This window comes from Sceloporus occidentalis, unplaced genomic scaffold (assembly GCF_023333645.1).
Source record: "Sceloporus occidentalis isolate IW3139 unplaced genomic scaffold, rSceOcc1.0.p SCAF_5, whole genome shotgun sequence".
Lineage (NCBI taxonomy): Eukaryota > Metazoa > Chordata > Lepidosauria > Squamata > Phrynosomatidae > Sceloporus > Sceloporus occidentalis.
In genome coordinates, this window is record NW_028316985.1 from 121,893,712 (window position 1) to 121,910,638 (window position 16,927).

The window sequence follows — 16,927 nt, forward strand, 5'->3', positions numbered from 1 at the left end:
ACCCAAGGTAGATGAGACTATTTTACTTTAAATATAATGATCACAAAAGTCTATAAAATGTGAATTTATTTTAAGAATGTATTTTTAATATATTTGTTGTATTTATTTTATGTTTACATGCCATTCCATTTTCTTAGTATGTTTGTTATGTTGATAAATGTGCCTTTATATATGTACAGAAAAATGTTTCCAGTGGATGCTAGAATAGCAACATGTTTTCAAATTAGGAATATGAAATAAAGATAATTTTGCAGCAGAAGACAATTTTGGAAGTATAAGTTATAAAGACACTATGAAATAGAACAAAGTCTCGCAGATTTATTAGAAGGTTAAAACTGTTGAAATATGGAGAACATGATGGTATAAATAGGCCTAAGATTTTTAAAAGAAAACTTTATCCATGGGTCTTTAAACTGGAGTATTTTGATTCAGTCCTGATGTTTCTTATTAAAAACTACTGAACTAAATCAAATCAAGCACTCTGCATTAAGTGGTCTGAGAATGGTAGTGTTGTTTTTATGCATTCTCAATAGGTTAATCAAAGTGTGCTGACTTAAAATTATGTAATTATGGACAATATTAAAGATGTGATTCCTAGCCTATTTCATTCATTCCCTGTACATCTTAACAACTGTTAGCAGCTTTTCATATGCAAAATTGGGCATTTTTTTCCCTTTCTGCACCTTTCTATGTCTACCAAAAGCAGTTCCTGCAAAGCAGGAGTCTTCCAGAACGGGTGTGGAAACTGCCACACGTGACCACATGCAGCACACTGTCCCTTTTTGCAGTTTCACAAGTCTATCATGAGCCACCCAATCTCTGTTTGAATGCCTTCAAATGCTGCATGAATCAATGGGGCTTCAAAACACCACACACACACACCGATTTCAAAACCAATTCAAAGAAATGACTAGTAAAATCATTATAACAACTCAAAGGGCTCATCAAGAAAGGGCAGGGGGTAGTCTCTGGAAATACTGGGACTAGCCAGTTATTTTTATTTTTACCCCATTAACCAAGTCATCCTTGTTGGTTAGGATCAGATCTAAAATAGCTGACCCCCTTCTTACTTCTTCCATCTTTTGGAAAATGAAATTGACTTAGTTCCATTTATTTATTTATTTATTTATTTTAGTAGATGTCCTGGACTGAATCTTGGTTTTTCAGCATATGCTCTGGCCTCATCTAACAAGACAGTAAATTCTAAAATTACATGTTGGTTTTATTCCTCATCATTTACTCTATCAAATCACTAACAGTGAAAGGGTTGTTATGAGTCCCTATAAAATACTGTGTTCTCTCTATGTAATCATGAATACATATAAGTTTATCAGTATCTGCTAACATGTCGTAAGCTTCCCAGTGTCTCAGGGGGATACAGACAGGCAGAAAGGGGCTGCTGCTCCTTTCGTCCCCAGAAGGAGGCCACAGCAGACAAATGCTGCTCCAAGAGGCCTAAAAAGAACCCACTCTTTCTATGCCATGCATGGGATGCCATTGGCGTGCTCGCACGCAACGATGACATCCACAAGGTGCTGTTTGGGCACTGCGCCACACAGACATCATTGTTGTGCCCCCCATATGGATGGTTGCGCACACTCATGGCACCCATGCACCAATAGTAGGGCTGGGCGTGTGAGGATGCCCAGCCCTACAGAATCCTAATTTCGGCCCCAGACCGGTGCAAAGCGTTGGTCTGTACAGGGCCTAAGTCTAGACTGGAAAAACCCATAGGTCTCTTTCTTCCTTTAGTTTCTTGAAATTCTACTATATGCAAACCATCCCTGTTACCATCAGGACAGTACAATTTAATTTTGGGAAAACTCACAATTTTTTTTACTATCTAGTCAGTGTTTTAACATTATAGCAGTCATATGCATCTTGTGTACTTCTTGGTTTACAAACTTGGTGTCCTCTAATGAGATCCTTCAAAGTTTCAGAATCGTAGCATTGTTTAGGTTTTTTAAAAATATATATTTTTTTCTTTTTAAATAAAATTTCTCCCCCCCCCCCCCCCGGGGCTAAGAAAACTCTTACTTCTTTGTAATCAAATCCAGGTAACGAAAGCCAAATAATGATAATACTTTGTAGTATCTCCTTTGCAAAGTGTTTTACAAATGTCCTTACTGACAGTTGCCAGTTAGCTTACTACTTACTGCATTCGTTTAAAAGCCATTCCTTGCACTCATCTCAAGATTTTCCAAAACTATGTTATCATTAAACCGTGTGTAGAAAATCTAATCTGTGGTGGTGAACCTATGGCATGTGAAGCCATTTTTCGTGGCACACGGAGGGCAGGGAAGAGGAAAAGGTGCACGCCTCTTCTTCCTCCTTCTCGGCTATCCTGGAGAGGCAGCTGAAGGCCTGGAAGGGCACAGGAAGGGACCTGTTCCTTGTCTCCCTGAGCCCTCAGCTGCCTCCAGCTCATGCCTGTTCCTCTTCACTTCTGCCCCCCCCCAGGGCTTCAGTTGTCCTCAAAGAGGCAGCTGAAGGCTTGGGAGGGTAGGGGGAAGAAGTCCCACCCTGGAAGTCCTGTTCCCCCCCTCCAGAGGTCCCACCGATGGCACCAAGTAACACCCAGTGCCGGAAGGACTTTTAGTTTGGGCACTCAGTCCCTAAAATGTTTGCAGTCACTGATCTAAGTCAATAGCACCCAGATTTTTGTCCAGGAATATGGAGGTGGTGAAATTTAATTTAATGATCCCTCTGTCTCCTGTGCTGCCACTTTGCATTGTAGGAAAGCTACCAGGAATTAATAGTAATAGCTCACCAGTATTTGGATTTATGAATAACTAAGGGTAGAGTTCTTTTGCAATAATGTGCTGCTGGTAGATATAGGGACACAGAAGTGACATTTTAAAAAGAAAAAGGTTATCATATACCCATCTTTAGGGGATGACTGTCACATCTGGATCACTGCTGATGGTTATGTGACCAGAAAGATGTCTAACCAGCTTTGCCAAGGAAAAGGGGAAAAAAAGCTAGGCACACATATTTGAATGATGGAAAAAGCAATTTTCAAATCCACAGTGGACACAGCTAGAACTGACTGTACATGACTGTACTGCCCTCATCCATTGCCTTTTAAGTTTCTTTTTACTTCATATTTACATTTCCTGAAGAAAGCACACAAAAGGAAACTATCTACTTGGGTTTGGGTCTTTAGTCATTAAAAAACAACCCTAAATTCTGTGTTGGGTTGGGACTTCAAACAATGGGTATACCCCATGTAGCTTGTGGGAATTGCAGACCAACATCTGGAGGAACATGTGATGCCCACGCCATTCTATGTGAAACTTTCTCAAATTCAAGGGAACACCTGGATATGATAAACATACTTTTGTCAAATCTACTATACTTCTTAAAAAATTATACTCTTATATTTTGGAAAAATGTTGATCAAAGGTGTCAGAATGGACTGATTTTTTTCCCATGTTCCATTTGAATTATCAATTTTGTTAGAGGACTTCAAAGCTGTTGAAAATGATGGATATGATACTGTACAGTGTTACATATCATCAATCCCTACTGGTTTCAATTAATGTAATTCAAAAGACGCTACAGAAGGAAGGAAAATCATTGGCTCCCACCTCAGTGTGAAATACTTTGTTAAAAACAACTCAAGTAGAATCTCTGAATTAATAAATGTAATGAATATTTCAATTGATGATTTCCACACACACACACACACACACACACAAGTGCTATTTTTGTTTCACCACAATTATTAGTTAAATTGCATTACCTTTAATGAAGGCCTAATGGCCAGCCTAGGGCTAGTCAAGGATTATCTATGCATATTAGAATAAGTGTACCTTTCCCTCCCCTCTTTGTAGAAGATAATTTGTGATCCAGACAATGCATCAGTATCTCTGTACATATGTTCATATAGTCCTCAAATATGAGCAGCTGAGGGGGACCACAGTGAAAGCAGGTCTTTTGTAAAGTTTACGTCTCTTGCTTGCCCGTTTGAGACCGAGTTCGTTCAAGAACAAATCCCCCCTGAATTCTGTCAAGGAAACTGTGTAATACAGGTGCCTTAGGGTTGCCATAACTCTGGAAGGCACACAACAACAACAAATAGGGTCACAAGAACCTTAACTTCACTAATGGTCTGTTTGTCAGGGAAGAGGACGTACCAAGACTCTAGCTGCACAAAACTTTCTTTTTTCAAGAGGGAGCCCTTCTTGGTCATAAGAAAAATTCTGAAATCCACATTTTGATGATGGCTTTCTTAGGCCAATCAAAAAGGCACCAAAACATGTGCAAGCTTTTATACGGTAGGAGTTGTGACTGACAAACTATTTTTCTCTGTGGTATCCATAAAATCAATAAAACATTAAATAATACTGTTTTTAAAAAAGATATTGCAAAATGCAGGTTGCAAGAGGGAAAGGGATGGTGAAAAGGCTTGATTTTAAAGCAAAGGAGTCTGCATGTCATCTTGAAAGGTATAAAAGAGGAAAGATATGAGTCTCAAATGGACTAATCAGGTGGAATGGTGATCTGAAGTGAGTAGCTGAGCAAGCCTGAGGAGAGGCAACCAATTATAGCTTTCAGACTGCAGTAAAAGGGGGGATGTAGGAATGGATATGACCTAGTGGCTGGTCTGTAAGAGTGAGTTAAGACCAATCAGATAGAAAGTTCAGGCTGTTAGAAAGAGAGGAATTGATAAGACCTGACTAGGGGATTGGGAGCAAAGACTGTGGAAGGAGTTCAGGGAGATGTGTTATCTTTGTTGAAAATGAGGTGTTACTATGTGGTGTGTATGGAAGCAACCTAAGGGTATTTTATTTGTTATACAATAAATCCATATGGTTTTTATTTTCTACATCTGTCTGGATGTTTTAATAATTAACATGGACAACTGATCACACTTTATCACACTGAACCCACTGATCAGCACAGATACATATCTGAGGCACACCTTGAAGCCTGAGTACCAGATCCCAGAAGGGTTTCTGAAGTTAGAAGAGCAAAGTTACAGAGACCCCTGAGGGCAGGGAACCATCCAATTAAAAAGACTGTATGTACAGCGCTGTGTACATTTACAGTGCTTTATAAATAAAGGTTAATAATAATAATAATAACTGTGAGGACAATCTAGAGAGGAGTTCCCTCGCAGTTTCATCAGCTTTCAGTAATTTCTGGTGATCTTGGTACTTTAATCGGGAAGCTATAAAGTAGACCAGCCAGTTTAGGCCTAGGAGAAAACGTTTTCAAAAAATCACCTTTCTCAGCAATGGCCTGTGCAGCTCAGAGAATGCCCAAAAATAGCTTGCCCGAAATTGCGTGTGGTAGTCTATAATGTTAAACCCCACGATTGCCTTCAGATTGCCATTGGATTATACTTCCAGTTTCCCTTCTCTGATAACCTCCTTTGACAAGTCTACGAAAGCTCATGCTGCCAACTTCTTTCTTTCAGTTGCTCCCAAAGGTGCTACAAGATGTCTTTGCATACTGCTTTTTTTATGACCAGTGGCCTCTAACCAGCGTGACAGTAAATTTAGCTGATTTCGGTGGCCAAAATCACAAATCCCTGTGTGTGTTTTTAGCACCGACATGGCGTAAATGAAATGGTATCAACTCCAGATAGGCAAAATGATACTGGCATGTTGATATATGGCAAGTATTACTATATTTATGATTCCCCCCCTTTTCCAAGGGGCTCAGCACAACCAAAAACATAGAAAAGTATCACATTAAAACAGAATTATATATTACAATATTAAAACAGGGGGTGTGACAATGAATAAAATGTAGTTTAAAAAATAAAGGTGTTATTATTATTATTATTATTTTCATTTATTTATTTATTTATTTCTATGCCGCCTTCCTCCCAAAAGGGACCCAAGGTGGCTCGCAATATAAAAACACAATTCTATTCTTTGTATGTACAGCGCTGTGCAAATCTATAAATAAAGCGCAATGAAGGCGTTACATTTCCCAGGATTCCCTAGCACTCTTTGGCAGTTAAAGCCATCTCAAACTAGATTATTATTTCTGGTGTGTTTTAGACCTGTGAATCTGGAGACTAGAGGTTCAGATTAATAATTATTACTATTATTACTATTATTATGGGAACTGTAGTTTAGTGAGAAACATCTAGCCTTTTCTGTCAGGGAGAGCTCTGGTGCCACAACAAACTACAATTCCCAGGGTTCCCTATAGCACTAACTCAGCCAGGGCAGTTAAAGTGGTCTCAAAGTGGATTATTTCTGCAGTGTGTTTTGGACCTATGAAAATGGAGACCAGGTTTAAATAATAATAATTATAATTATAATTATTATTATTATTATTATTATTATTGGGAATAAGGCCTCCGCAGTGCAGAAACAGCCCCAAATAATTTAACGGCCAGACAGAGAAGCCACAGACACAAAAAAGGACTCCTGTGGCAGTTAAAGCGGTGTGAAAGCGGGTTATTCCCGCAGTGCGGACGCAGGGAGGCTGAGGCGAATACACAGAGAGAGAGAGAGAGCGAGAGAGAGCTGAGGCGTCTTCCTGGCCCTCCCTGCGAGTGAAGGAGGAGGAGGAGGCGGTGGTTGGAGTTGGAGGCGGAGGCCGAGGAGGGAAGGAGGAGGAGGGCCGGGGCCTGGCGCCGGCGGCGGGGATGTGCCTCCCGAGCCCGGGCCCCTCCGACGGCGGACGCCCGAGAAGGCGCAGAAGGAGGAGCAGCTGAAGGGGGCGAGAGGAGGCGAGGCGGGCGAGGGGCTGGGGAAGATGGCGGCGCCGGCGTTGCCAGGGGCTCCTCCGGGGACCTCGCAGGGCCGAGGCGGCGGCGGCGGCGGCGGAGGAGCAGGAGGCCGGGGCTCGGGGTCGGCCAGGCGTCGGTGCCAGTGGCTCCTCTACTGGGTGCCCGTGCTCTTCATCTGCACCATCCTCGCCTGGTCCTACTACGCCTATGTCGCCCAGCTCTGCATCTGTGAGTAGCAGCCCTACAGCAGATGCACAGAGACATAGAGCCCCCTCAATATCAGGACCTATATCTCCATCAACGTGTGTGTGTGTGTGTGTGTGTGTGTGTGTACTGGTATATAGGTATTGATATTGAGGGAATAATCTCAATACCTGTGTATCTGTATCAATACCTACATATCAACACACACACACGTATATGTGTTGATAGATATATAGGTATTGATATTGAGGGAATATTCTCTCCCTAAAATTGGGCTGAGTCTAGCTGCTGTGGCGCAAGGCTATGGAATTCTGGGAAGTGGAGTTTGTTGTGGCACCAACAAACTCCACTTCCCAGAATTCCATAGCCTTGAGCCACGGCAGTTAAAAGGGCAGTCAAACCAGGTTAATTTCTGCAGTGCGGATGCTGGCTTCTTCCAAGCAAGCCCCCCCTTCCCGTGGCTGAAATGGTAGACAGGATTTCAGGGGACCTTACTCCACGCCCTCTTGGGTCCAAAACACACAGTGGAACTAATCCAGTTTGAAACTGCTTTAACTGCCCTGGCTCAGTGGCTAGGTAATTCTGAGAAGTGGTCTCAAACTGGATTGTTTCTGTGGTGTATTTTGGACCGTTGTCTGCAAATTTGACACCCTTGTATTGCCTCACCAACCCACCTTCCTTGTCAACATCCAGCTTTGAACCAGAGACTCTTTACATTGGTGATGTTTAGTACTCTTGGACTGATACTGTTTACATGGCTTGGGTGTGTGTATATGTGTATGTGTAGTGTGTACATATACACACACACCCAGGGAGTCTTATCTGTCTGTCTCCTCTTCCCACTCCAGTTTATTCAAGAGAAAAGGGATGGAGTATCTCCTTTACAGATTATTCTCCAAGACAAGCTTTCCTCTTAGCCAACTCACCCCTGACACTCAGCTGACAAGACTCCTTTCCTCATTTATTTATATCCTCCTTTATTGAAAGGAGGGGAAAATCTGTTTTTGACCAACTTGTTTTTAATGGCTTAAGATCAGGATTCCTCTATCAAAACGGTGTTTCAGAAGTATTGGTTTTCTTTGGATGTTTTTATGTACGTTTACTATTCTAATACAAAAGATTGTGCCTTGTGTAATGTTCAGAGATAGTCAGTGTAAAGCAATAGGATCCAGTGGGGCTGGGAAATCACAACATCACTCTGCTTTAGCTGAAAAGGTGTTGGCTGCTGCTACTACGGTTTGTTGTTTACATGCTTAACGTTTCCTCAATGGAGCCAAATGGGTTTTATCTCTCTCCCTCCAATCCTATTCTTTCGCCCTATACACAACACAATTCCTTTTAAAACCATGTTTTAATGTAAAATATGGATTAGGAAGGATAGACTTTAAATTAACACACGCATCCATGCAGCTTGATTCTCTAAAGATGGACTTCAGTGTGTTCCTGTTTAATGGCTATACTTTCTAGCAGAGGGCAAGCTGCTTATTACCGATGGGCAGATAACAAGAATCTTACCCGCTTGGCACTTACCATCTTCAACACCATTTTGTATTGCTGTAATATTAAAGGTAGACCCACAGACATTGTAAACAGACAATGATTTCAGTGGGATTTTAGCAACCCTTAAGTTGAGAATTGCTTTGCCTTTTGCAAGGTAGGTAATGTCTTTGGGTCATTAAGCACTCACATGCGTTAATCTAGGTTCTAGTCATGATGGTAAAATAAATCTCCTTATGCATGCTGATTTAGTATAGTGCCAGCAGTGATTATCTGCAAGATAGTAAACAATTAACAGAGTGGCACACATATTCAGCAGCTCCTCTGAAAATATTCTTTCCTCTTTCAAGGAATAAAAATAAATTTAAGAAAGTGAGGCGGTCGTTGCCACCAATCCTGTGTGTTTTACCGTACATAAAACTGATACGTTGTGAAGATTTGGATAAAACAGCACAGTGTCCTTCATTTATCCTGCTGTCTCTAAACCATGTGCAAGAAACAAAAATGCAATTCATTGCAGCTGCATGGCTGCAGTTACCATGTAATGTTTTAAAAAATAATTTGGATGTGTCAGTTGCAAAGCTGTAGAACGATCTGAGTGTTTTCATAGCTAGGTGCCATTAAAATGGTTCCAGTGATAACACTCTAGTATTCGTGCTGATCTAAAGTGGCCACATTTGAATGTACTGTAGTGTTTCATTATCAGTAGCTATAGTGAGATGGGAAAGGATGTTGTTGTTGTTTGCCTTCAAGTTGTTTCTGACTTATGGCGACCGTAAGGCATACCAATCACAAGGTTTTCTTGGCAAGACTTGTTCAGAAGGGGTTTGCCTTCCTCTGAGGCTGAGAGAATGTGACTTGCTCAACCTCACCCAATGGGTTTCCATGGTCAAGCAGGGATTTGAACCCTGGTCTCCAGAATCATACTCCCAACACTACATCATACTGGCTTAAATGAAGTTGGAATAGTATTGACAAATTCTTAAGAGGTTGAATAGCCATATTAAATATTTTTTAAGATCATAGCACTGCTGGTAGTGTGTATGCTGCAACAGCATGGATTTGCATAATCCATGACAGAACAATAGATTCTTTCAGATCTCTCTCAAATTCAGATTTGTGGGCCACTTTAACACTCCACTTGCAACAATAGAATCCACTTCATATTATTATCACATCCATTGTTGTTCATTCTTTATCTGCTATTTTTCTGCTATTTTCTCTCTCCTCTGGTATTTCCCTTCTCTTAGATATATGAAGGGTGTGCTTACTTTTACTGCACCCCAACTTTGGGTCAGGATATCACCTAGTTTCATACACAGCCTGCCACTTTATAACCCCAGAGTACATGGCACAGAAGAGTGCACACTGATTGGTTGGATTGGTTTTGTCTTTACCTGGTCCAGGAGCAAGAAACAGCACAGTATGGGTGGGATGGGCATTTACTTTGTCCCTAACATTTTCCATTCAACTTTGTTTATTAAAGTTCCATTTAGCAGCTTGTTTCCTACCCCGATTGAACTATATAATCTGGGGGTCTTCATGTAAGTGACTAAAGCTGCATAGATAGTGACCATGAGCAACATTCTGTCAAACCATATAATAAAAATTCTAATAGTTGATATTGTACAGTACAAGCAAAAAAAGGCACCACCCTGGTTCTCCTTCTTTTCTGGTTTAAAAACTGTGTTGGATAGATGATACAGAGGAATGCTCTTTCTCTATGTGGAGTACAGATTGAGAAGACAGAGCTTCACTGGTTGCTACAAACAATTATTAACTCCCTAAACCAGCAACCCCTGAAAGTTAGGGTATGTTAGAAGATCAAATTCAACTAAAGTAAAGAACTTTAACATCTTTCTTTGGAAAAGTTAGCATGTGCTTAACGTTAGCATGAGCATTACTCACAGTATTGGGAAATATATGGCTAGATCAGACCTAGTCAAACATATATAAAAATCAGTGGGTTTTAAGTTAGCCATAGCTAACAGAAGCTTCTTTGATTTGAATAAATATACTGTATATATTCGTCTATACGTCTGAAATTTTATGCCCAAAAATTGACCCCAAAATCCCAGCTCGACATATTTACAGGTCACTAAGGTAACGTGATAGCAGCTATTTCAGATTTTCCCGTGCGCTGGGAAAGGAGTTTATTTCTCTCTGGAGCCAACAGAAAGAGTCCTGGCTGATTGATTGATATTGGTGTTTGTTTAAGAGTCCTCTCCCACCGCATTTCCTTTCAGGCTGTCTGTAACAATGAAGCAACTAGCCTCAATGAAAGTCTCTCTTGCCATATGCACACATACACAAGAGCCTCTAAGTTTTGCCCTTGACCTATCCATGGGTCATGGCAAAAGTCATAATTTTGGCCCCCAAAATGAGGTCAACTTGAGTATATACAGTAATTTAATTTGACTCCAGTGCATAGATTTGGAAATTTTGATTGTAAGCTGAGCTTAATTTCTTCTTTTACAATTAATTTTCATTCTAAAAATTATGGTCTTTATTTTTTCTAAAGCTATTGGATGTGGGGAACCTTTAATTCCCCCCCCCCCCCCGGATATACCAAGTTTTGCTTGTTGTCTTGACCTTGTGGATGAGACACCTCCAAGACCTCTGTCCTCCATTCCTCTGTTTAGGCCCTGTAAACTCAGGCCTATGACCTCCCTAACTGAGTCTATCCATCTAGCTGGGCTTCCTCTTTTTCTATTGCCTAGCATTATGGTCTTTTCTCATGATGTGGCCAAAGTATGACAGCCTCAGTTTGATCATCTTGGCTCCAAGGGAGATTTCAGGCTTGATCTGCTCAAAGACTCATTTGTTTGTGTTTTTGGCTGGCCACTGTATTCTCTGCAGTCTTCTCCAGCTCCACATCTCAAATGAATTGATTTTCTTTTGTCTGCTTTCTTCATTGTCTAAATTTCACATCTGTTCATGGTGATGGGGAATATGATGGCTTGTATAATTTTGACTTTAGTGCTCCATTGTATGTCTTTATTCTTTAGGATCTTTTCTACTTCTTTCATCGTTGCCCTTCTCATTTCTCGTCTTCTGAGTTTTGACTGAAGTATAGTGTTCATAAAATCATAGACTTAGAAGAGACCTCAAGGGCCATCCTGTCCAAAACCTTGCCATGCAGAAAGACACAATAAAAGCACTCCCGACAGACGGCCATCCAGCCTCTGTTTATAAACTTTCAAAGAAGGAGACTCCACCACATTCCAAAAGAGTGTTTTCCTCTGTTGTGTTGTTCTCATGTATAGAAAGTCTCATCCAATAATTTGGGTGGCTTATGTCAATATCATCACCATTAGACCTATAAAACTGCCCTGGCTTTAATGTCAGGATAACTGAAGGATCATTTTACTCATGTGTGATTGTGCCTGCCTTCTAACAACTTTCCCAGAGGCCTTTCTTTATGTTCCAGGAATCCTGAAATCATGGTTATTTGGCACTAAGGAGTAAGACATTTCAGTTACCAGATACGTGATTTATAAATCTTTCCCCAAGGAGCCACCCCTTCATTAATTTCCTTCCACCAAATGTCTAACACTTTCCCACTTCATACACTCCAACATTTCACACATGAAAACTGGCATATATGTGGCCAAGCAGCATCAGAGTGTGTTCAAGATGGCCAAAGTAACTAATGAGGAGGAATGGACAAGCTATGAGAGGTTGCAGCAGTTTGCTTTTGCCTGAACCGACTGGGAAGGGCAGGATTTCACTCCCCTCTCCTGATAACCTAATTGAAGGTAAACTACTTTTGCATATTGAACTCAGTTTGCAGCAATAAGACATAAGCTGGGGACAAAGGGGGAAGGTAGGAGGAGGAGAGAGAACCTGGAACATTTTGAAAGCAGTTTAAAATCAGGATGAGAGAGGATAATGGAGATTGTCCCTGTCAAATCAGAACAGTTGGAAGGTAAGGGCAAAATGACTTGCTTTTAATCACTGGAGGATGTTAACTTGTTATAATGGTTATGTTATAGCTTTCTATAGTCTGTTGGAGTCAATCATTTAGTGAAACAGACTGCCCCCAGAGGAGCAGCTTGCTGCTGCCCCATTGAGCACCAGATCAGGGCCACACCAACTGCATGCCACAGCCCCAATCCAGCATTTTGCCACTTCTTTTTGGCTCAGATAAAAGGTGCCTTTGCCGCTTGCAGTGGCACTTTTCTGCACTCCATTTGGCATGTGGCATATGAATGCATTGCCAAAGGAGCACTGTAACGCCACCCGTCAGGTGGATTGTGTGATGCTGGCTTGGCGATGGCATCAGGGCAGGTGTCGTCCAAACGCCACACCCCCATGCTGGCGCTTACTGCTGATCTGTACAGGCCCAAAGCCTTTGTTCTGAACAATGTTTGATCCAAGGTACAGTAACTTTTTAGCTATTTTGATTTCCTCATTGACTAGGTTGAATTTATGTAGATCCTCCGTGGTCATTATTTTTGTTTTCTTTATGTTCAGCAGTAAGCCTCCCTTTGCACTTTCGTCTTTGATCTTCCTTAAAAATTGTCCCAAATCTGTGGTTTTTCCTCCAGTAGTATGGCGTATATTAATTGTTTATATTCCTTCCTCCTATCTTCACTCCTCTTTCTTCTGGGTCTAGATCTGTTCTTCATATGATATTTTGTGCCTTGTTGAACATGTACGCCTGACCCCTTTGCCAATTGGGAACCATTTCTCCATATTCTTTTCTCTTGTCCTAAGTGACAGGTACTAGTACTAGATTTGTACCATTGGCTATAATTGTTTCCATACCGGAAAAATCAGCAGAGACTGCCAGCCCATGTTTATGTGATACCGTCATAAACCTTTCAAAGCAGATATAAAAGTAATAAAATAAATGATATAAAAAATAAACCTTTCAGAGCAGGGTGGGTTGAATAATGGGATGGGTAGATGAAATTGGGTGTAAGCTTTTGGAGAACTGCTCATTTGGTTTGATTTTAACTGTGGGTCCCTGAGATAGGTGGTGGTTACACAAAGCACTTTGTGAAATTGCATCTTAAAGCCAGCAACACATTATGGCTTTTCTTAAAAGGAACTCTCCGTCAGGTATGGATGAATGATTCAGAGTACCCTAGTGCTTAGTTTGCAATGCACACCCCCCTGTTTGTTTGTTTGTTTGTTAAGTGTGCAAGATATCATTGGCATGGGACTACTGTGCTTCACAGTGGCTTTTGCTGCTAGAGAGAACTATCATGAATGTTCTGATATGCCAGACTGTAGAGGACAGTTTTAGATGTACAGTTATTCCTCAATTTTTGTTGGTGTGAGTGAGAGGTGCTAGATTCTCATGAAGGTGAATATAGGCCCACAGTAAATGTAGGCCCATGAACATAGGGCCACAGTGGCGTTTTTTTTTATTAACCTGAGAGAACACTTCTCTAGACATTTTTAGGTCCTCCAGCATGATTCTATGGTCAACTTTGGCCTAGAGAGAACATATTATTTCAGTTATGTATTGGGTAGTAGCACAGCCAGCAGTATATACAGTAAACTGTGAATAACTAATCCGTAAATGCTTAATCTTCAAATGTGGAGTGATGAATGTATATTTTGGGGCTGCTTGACGTTTACTTGGGAGGTACACACTTGCAATTCTGTAATCATTTATACATATATTTGCTGTATATTGGTATTTCCAAGCATTGGTTAGGATACAGCCTATGGAGTTCCATAGAAAACAGTGTCTCTGACGTTCAGGATTAGCATGGCTTAGAGGTTAGCTTGGGAACATGCACACCCTATCCTCCCCCCCCCCAAAAAAAATTTGGACATACATTGAAGATTTTGGTATGGGATACCATTCTTGAATATGTTCTTGTGCCCAAATGAGGCTGGGTATGGTGCTGTGGCATCTTGTAAAGGCCATTCCTCTGTATATTTGAGAGTATGATTTGTGTTGGGCCACAGCTTGTTGTAGGTGTATAATATTGGCTCATTCACTACGAATGAGTTGTTGTTGGGATTTTTTATTCAAACATACTTTGAACTGGATGTAAGGCTATGTCATCTCCTACAGGTTCCTTTTCCTGAGATTTTGTGTATGTTCTGGAGAAGCAAAGTCTAATTTGCAGTAATAACTTTCAGTTCTTTATTAATTTAGACACATCTCAACTACTGTTGGTTGGCATGTTGGCAATATTCATGACAGGATCTGGCATCCAAACAAGACATTTGGTTGAATGCAATGCTGTGGCAAGAGTGAAAAGCTTGCAAAGGTCTGCACATGCCCCCCTCTGCCCCCATCAGACTTGAGAGGACTAAATACCCTGACATTTTAAAAAGATCCTTCATACTCTCTAGGGGGAAAGGAGCGCAATTTTTCTATCCCCATCTCCACTATAGATTCATGATGTCCTTTTTTCAAGATAGGAAGTGACCAGACATCACTGCTACTATATAAAAGAGTGAAGAAAATAGAGGGAAATTGTTCCCATTTCACTTTTTAGTATTTTATTAAAGCAAAATAACATAACTGCTAACATAACATAAGATGAATTTGCAGTAGGAGGGCCCTGCTATTGCCTATCTGCCACTTTATTGGAGATACAGACAACCAGTCACATCCCTCTTGAGTTATTGCTATTTCCCTTTGCTTCCCATGCTACTGCTTCATTAAACCATGATTGCACATAAGAATGTGTGATTGTTGCAGGCCTACCACTTATTTTTCATCATCTCTTGGGCAGTAGACTTAGCTTAAAAAAGCACTTTGCTCATTCATCACACTAAGAATTTTTATCCTGGACTCATGGAATAAAAGACAGAATAACACATTTGTCAGTCCCCTGCCCTTCGGGAGTGCTGCTTACTCAGATCTGTTTCAAAGAATCTTTACCGTAGGAAGGTCAGTGTATAAGTGTGCCAGTCTTCACACTTTCCAATACACAGTTTTAGGCTTAGCTGCTGTACTGCTAAGGAGTTTCAACAAAAATACCTTCACATTGGCTTTATTTTAGGCCTTTAGCATGCTGTGCACAGGGTTGCAACAATTGCCCTGTTAACATATTTTTAGCTTGATGGTATTACTGCATCATTGGAAAAATTACCACTTCATTTTTTTCTAAGGGTTCTTCATAAAGCAGTCAGTGTCTTTTTATGTATTTTACCAGCAATGGCTTTTTTGCTTAATGTCTTTAGGTTTTCTTACTGTGGAGGAGCAAAGACTTGCCCTATCCTTTTAAATAGTAATTGCATTCAGCAGCTTAAATATTTCCTTTCCTGTTTCAACCATTACACCATGTTTTACTATTTTCTCTCTCAAATTTATATATACCATTTTAGATTTACATTCATTTTAATTCATATCACAATATTCCATTGCATTACCACCAAACCACTCTCAACACACCAATATTATCTGATTTTGGAAGCTAAGGAGAGTCACGATTGCTTAGTACTGGAATCACACAGGCACACTAAGGATTTTCAAGTAGGGCTAGGAAAAAATTGTGCCTGAAATCCTGGAGAACCACTGCCAGTCAGAGTTAACCATAACGGGCTAGACAAATAGATGGTCTAACTCAGTATAAAGCTGTGACAACTGTATTTTAAAATCAGCGTTATCTAAGAGGATCAGCACTGACCTCTGAATGCCACTAATGTACATCTAAAAAGCTTAGTTCTACTTTTCTGCTGCCGTTCTGTAATTCTTTATATATTTTTTCTTTTTGTTTTGATCATATGTGCCAAAGATTGTATAGTTAAAAAAGAAGGCCTAAAGTGGATAGAAAAAAATTCAGCTCTCTAGATGTTGTTGAAGTACATCTGACATTTCTTACCAATGGCTATGGTGGATGAGGCTAATGGAACATGTAAGCTAATAACCTCTGGAGGGCCACATTTAGCTCATTTAAATAAATCTACTAGTAGCAGCTGGAGTAGATCCATTGAGTAAATTGCCGATTGACCAAGTTCCCTGTGAGTATTACTTCCCTAGGAAAACCTGATAAAATTTGTGGGGTCACCATAAGTCAACAGGTGGCTTGAAGGCACACTCACCAGGCAGAGAGTGAACACTTAGATAAATCCCATTTCTTCAGTAGGTCTACTTTAATGGGAACTAGCAAATGGATTTAGGCCCAAGGTTTTATTCTCCCATTTTTACTTTATAGTCTAATATAATATCTGTTTTTGTTTGTTTGTTTGTGCCATTTTTCTTTTGTTTCTTCTCAGTGGAATGCCATGCCATCAGTTCAGTTTTTTAAACCACATTTGAAGATTCGGCATTTGATGAGTTGACGTCTATGTATTTAGTTAACTTTCTTTGTTTCCCTTTGCCTCATTCCCCTGTTTCAGTCTATCAGACTGTAAGCCTACAGGCAGGACTGATGTTCAGTTTTATTTATTGTTCTGTATTTGCTGAACTATAAGCAATTGTGAACATGAAGGGCATACTGAAACATCAAAATACAATAGGATGCTTTGTACTTACGTAACTAAAAATTAAGAGGTTAAAATGAGAGGCTACAGTTGGTCTTATGGTACAAGTGATTGAAGAAATGAGAATAC

The 16,927-nt window shown here is 40.4% G+C and overlaps 1 protein-coding gene across 3 annotated transcripts in view; it reads left to right on the plus strand.

Moving 5' to 3' along the window:
* The first annotated feature begins 6,806 nt into the window (after positions 1-6,806).
* The window catches only part of LOC149312757 (palmitoyltransferase ZDHHC2), a 42,176-nt gene continuing 32,055 nt past the window's right edge, over positions 6,807-16,927 (plus strand). For 2 of the 3 annotated variants that reach the window (XM_089525299.1, XM_089525300.1), the window contains exon 1: positions 6,870-6,925. The gene's annotated coding sequence lies outside the window, so the exon portion shown is untranslated. Of the gene's footprint in view, positions 6,926-16,927 lie in introns of all 3 variants that reach the window. The other variant, XM_089525302.1, reaches the window with a different exon arrangement.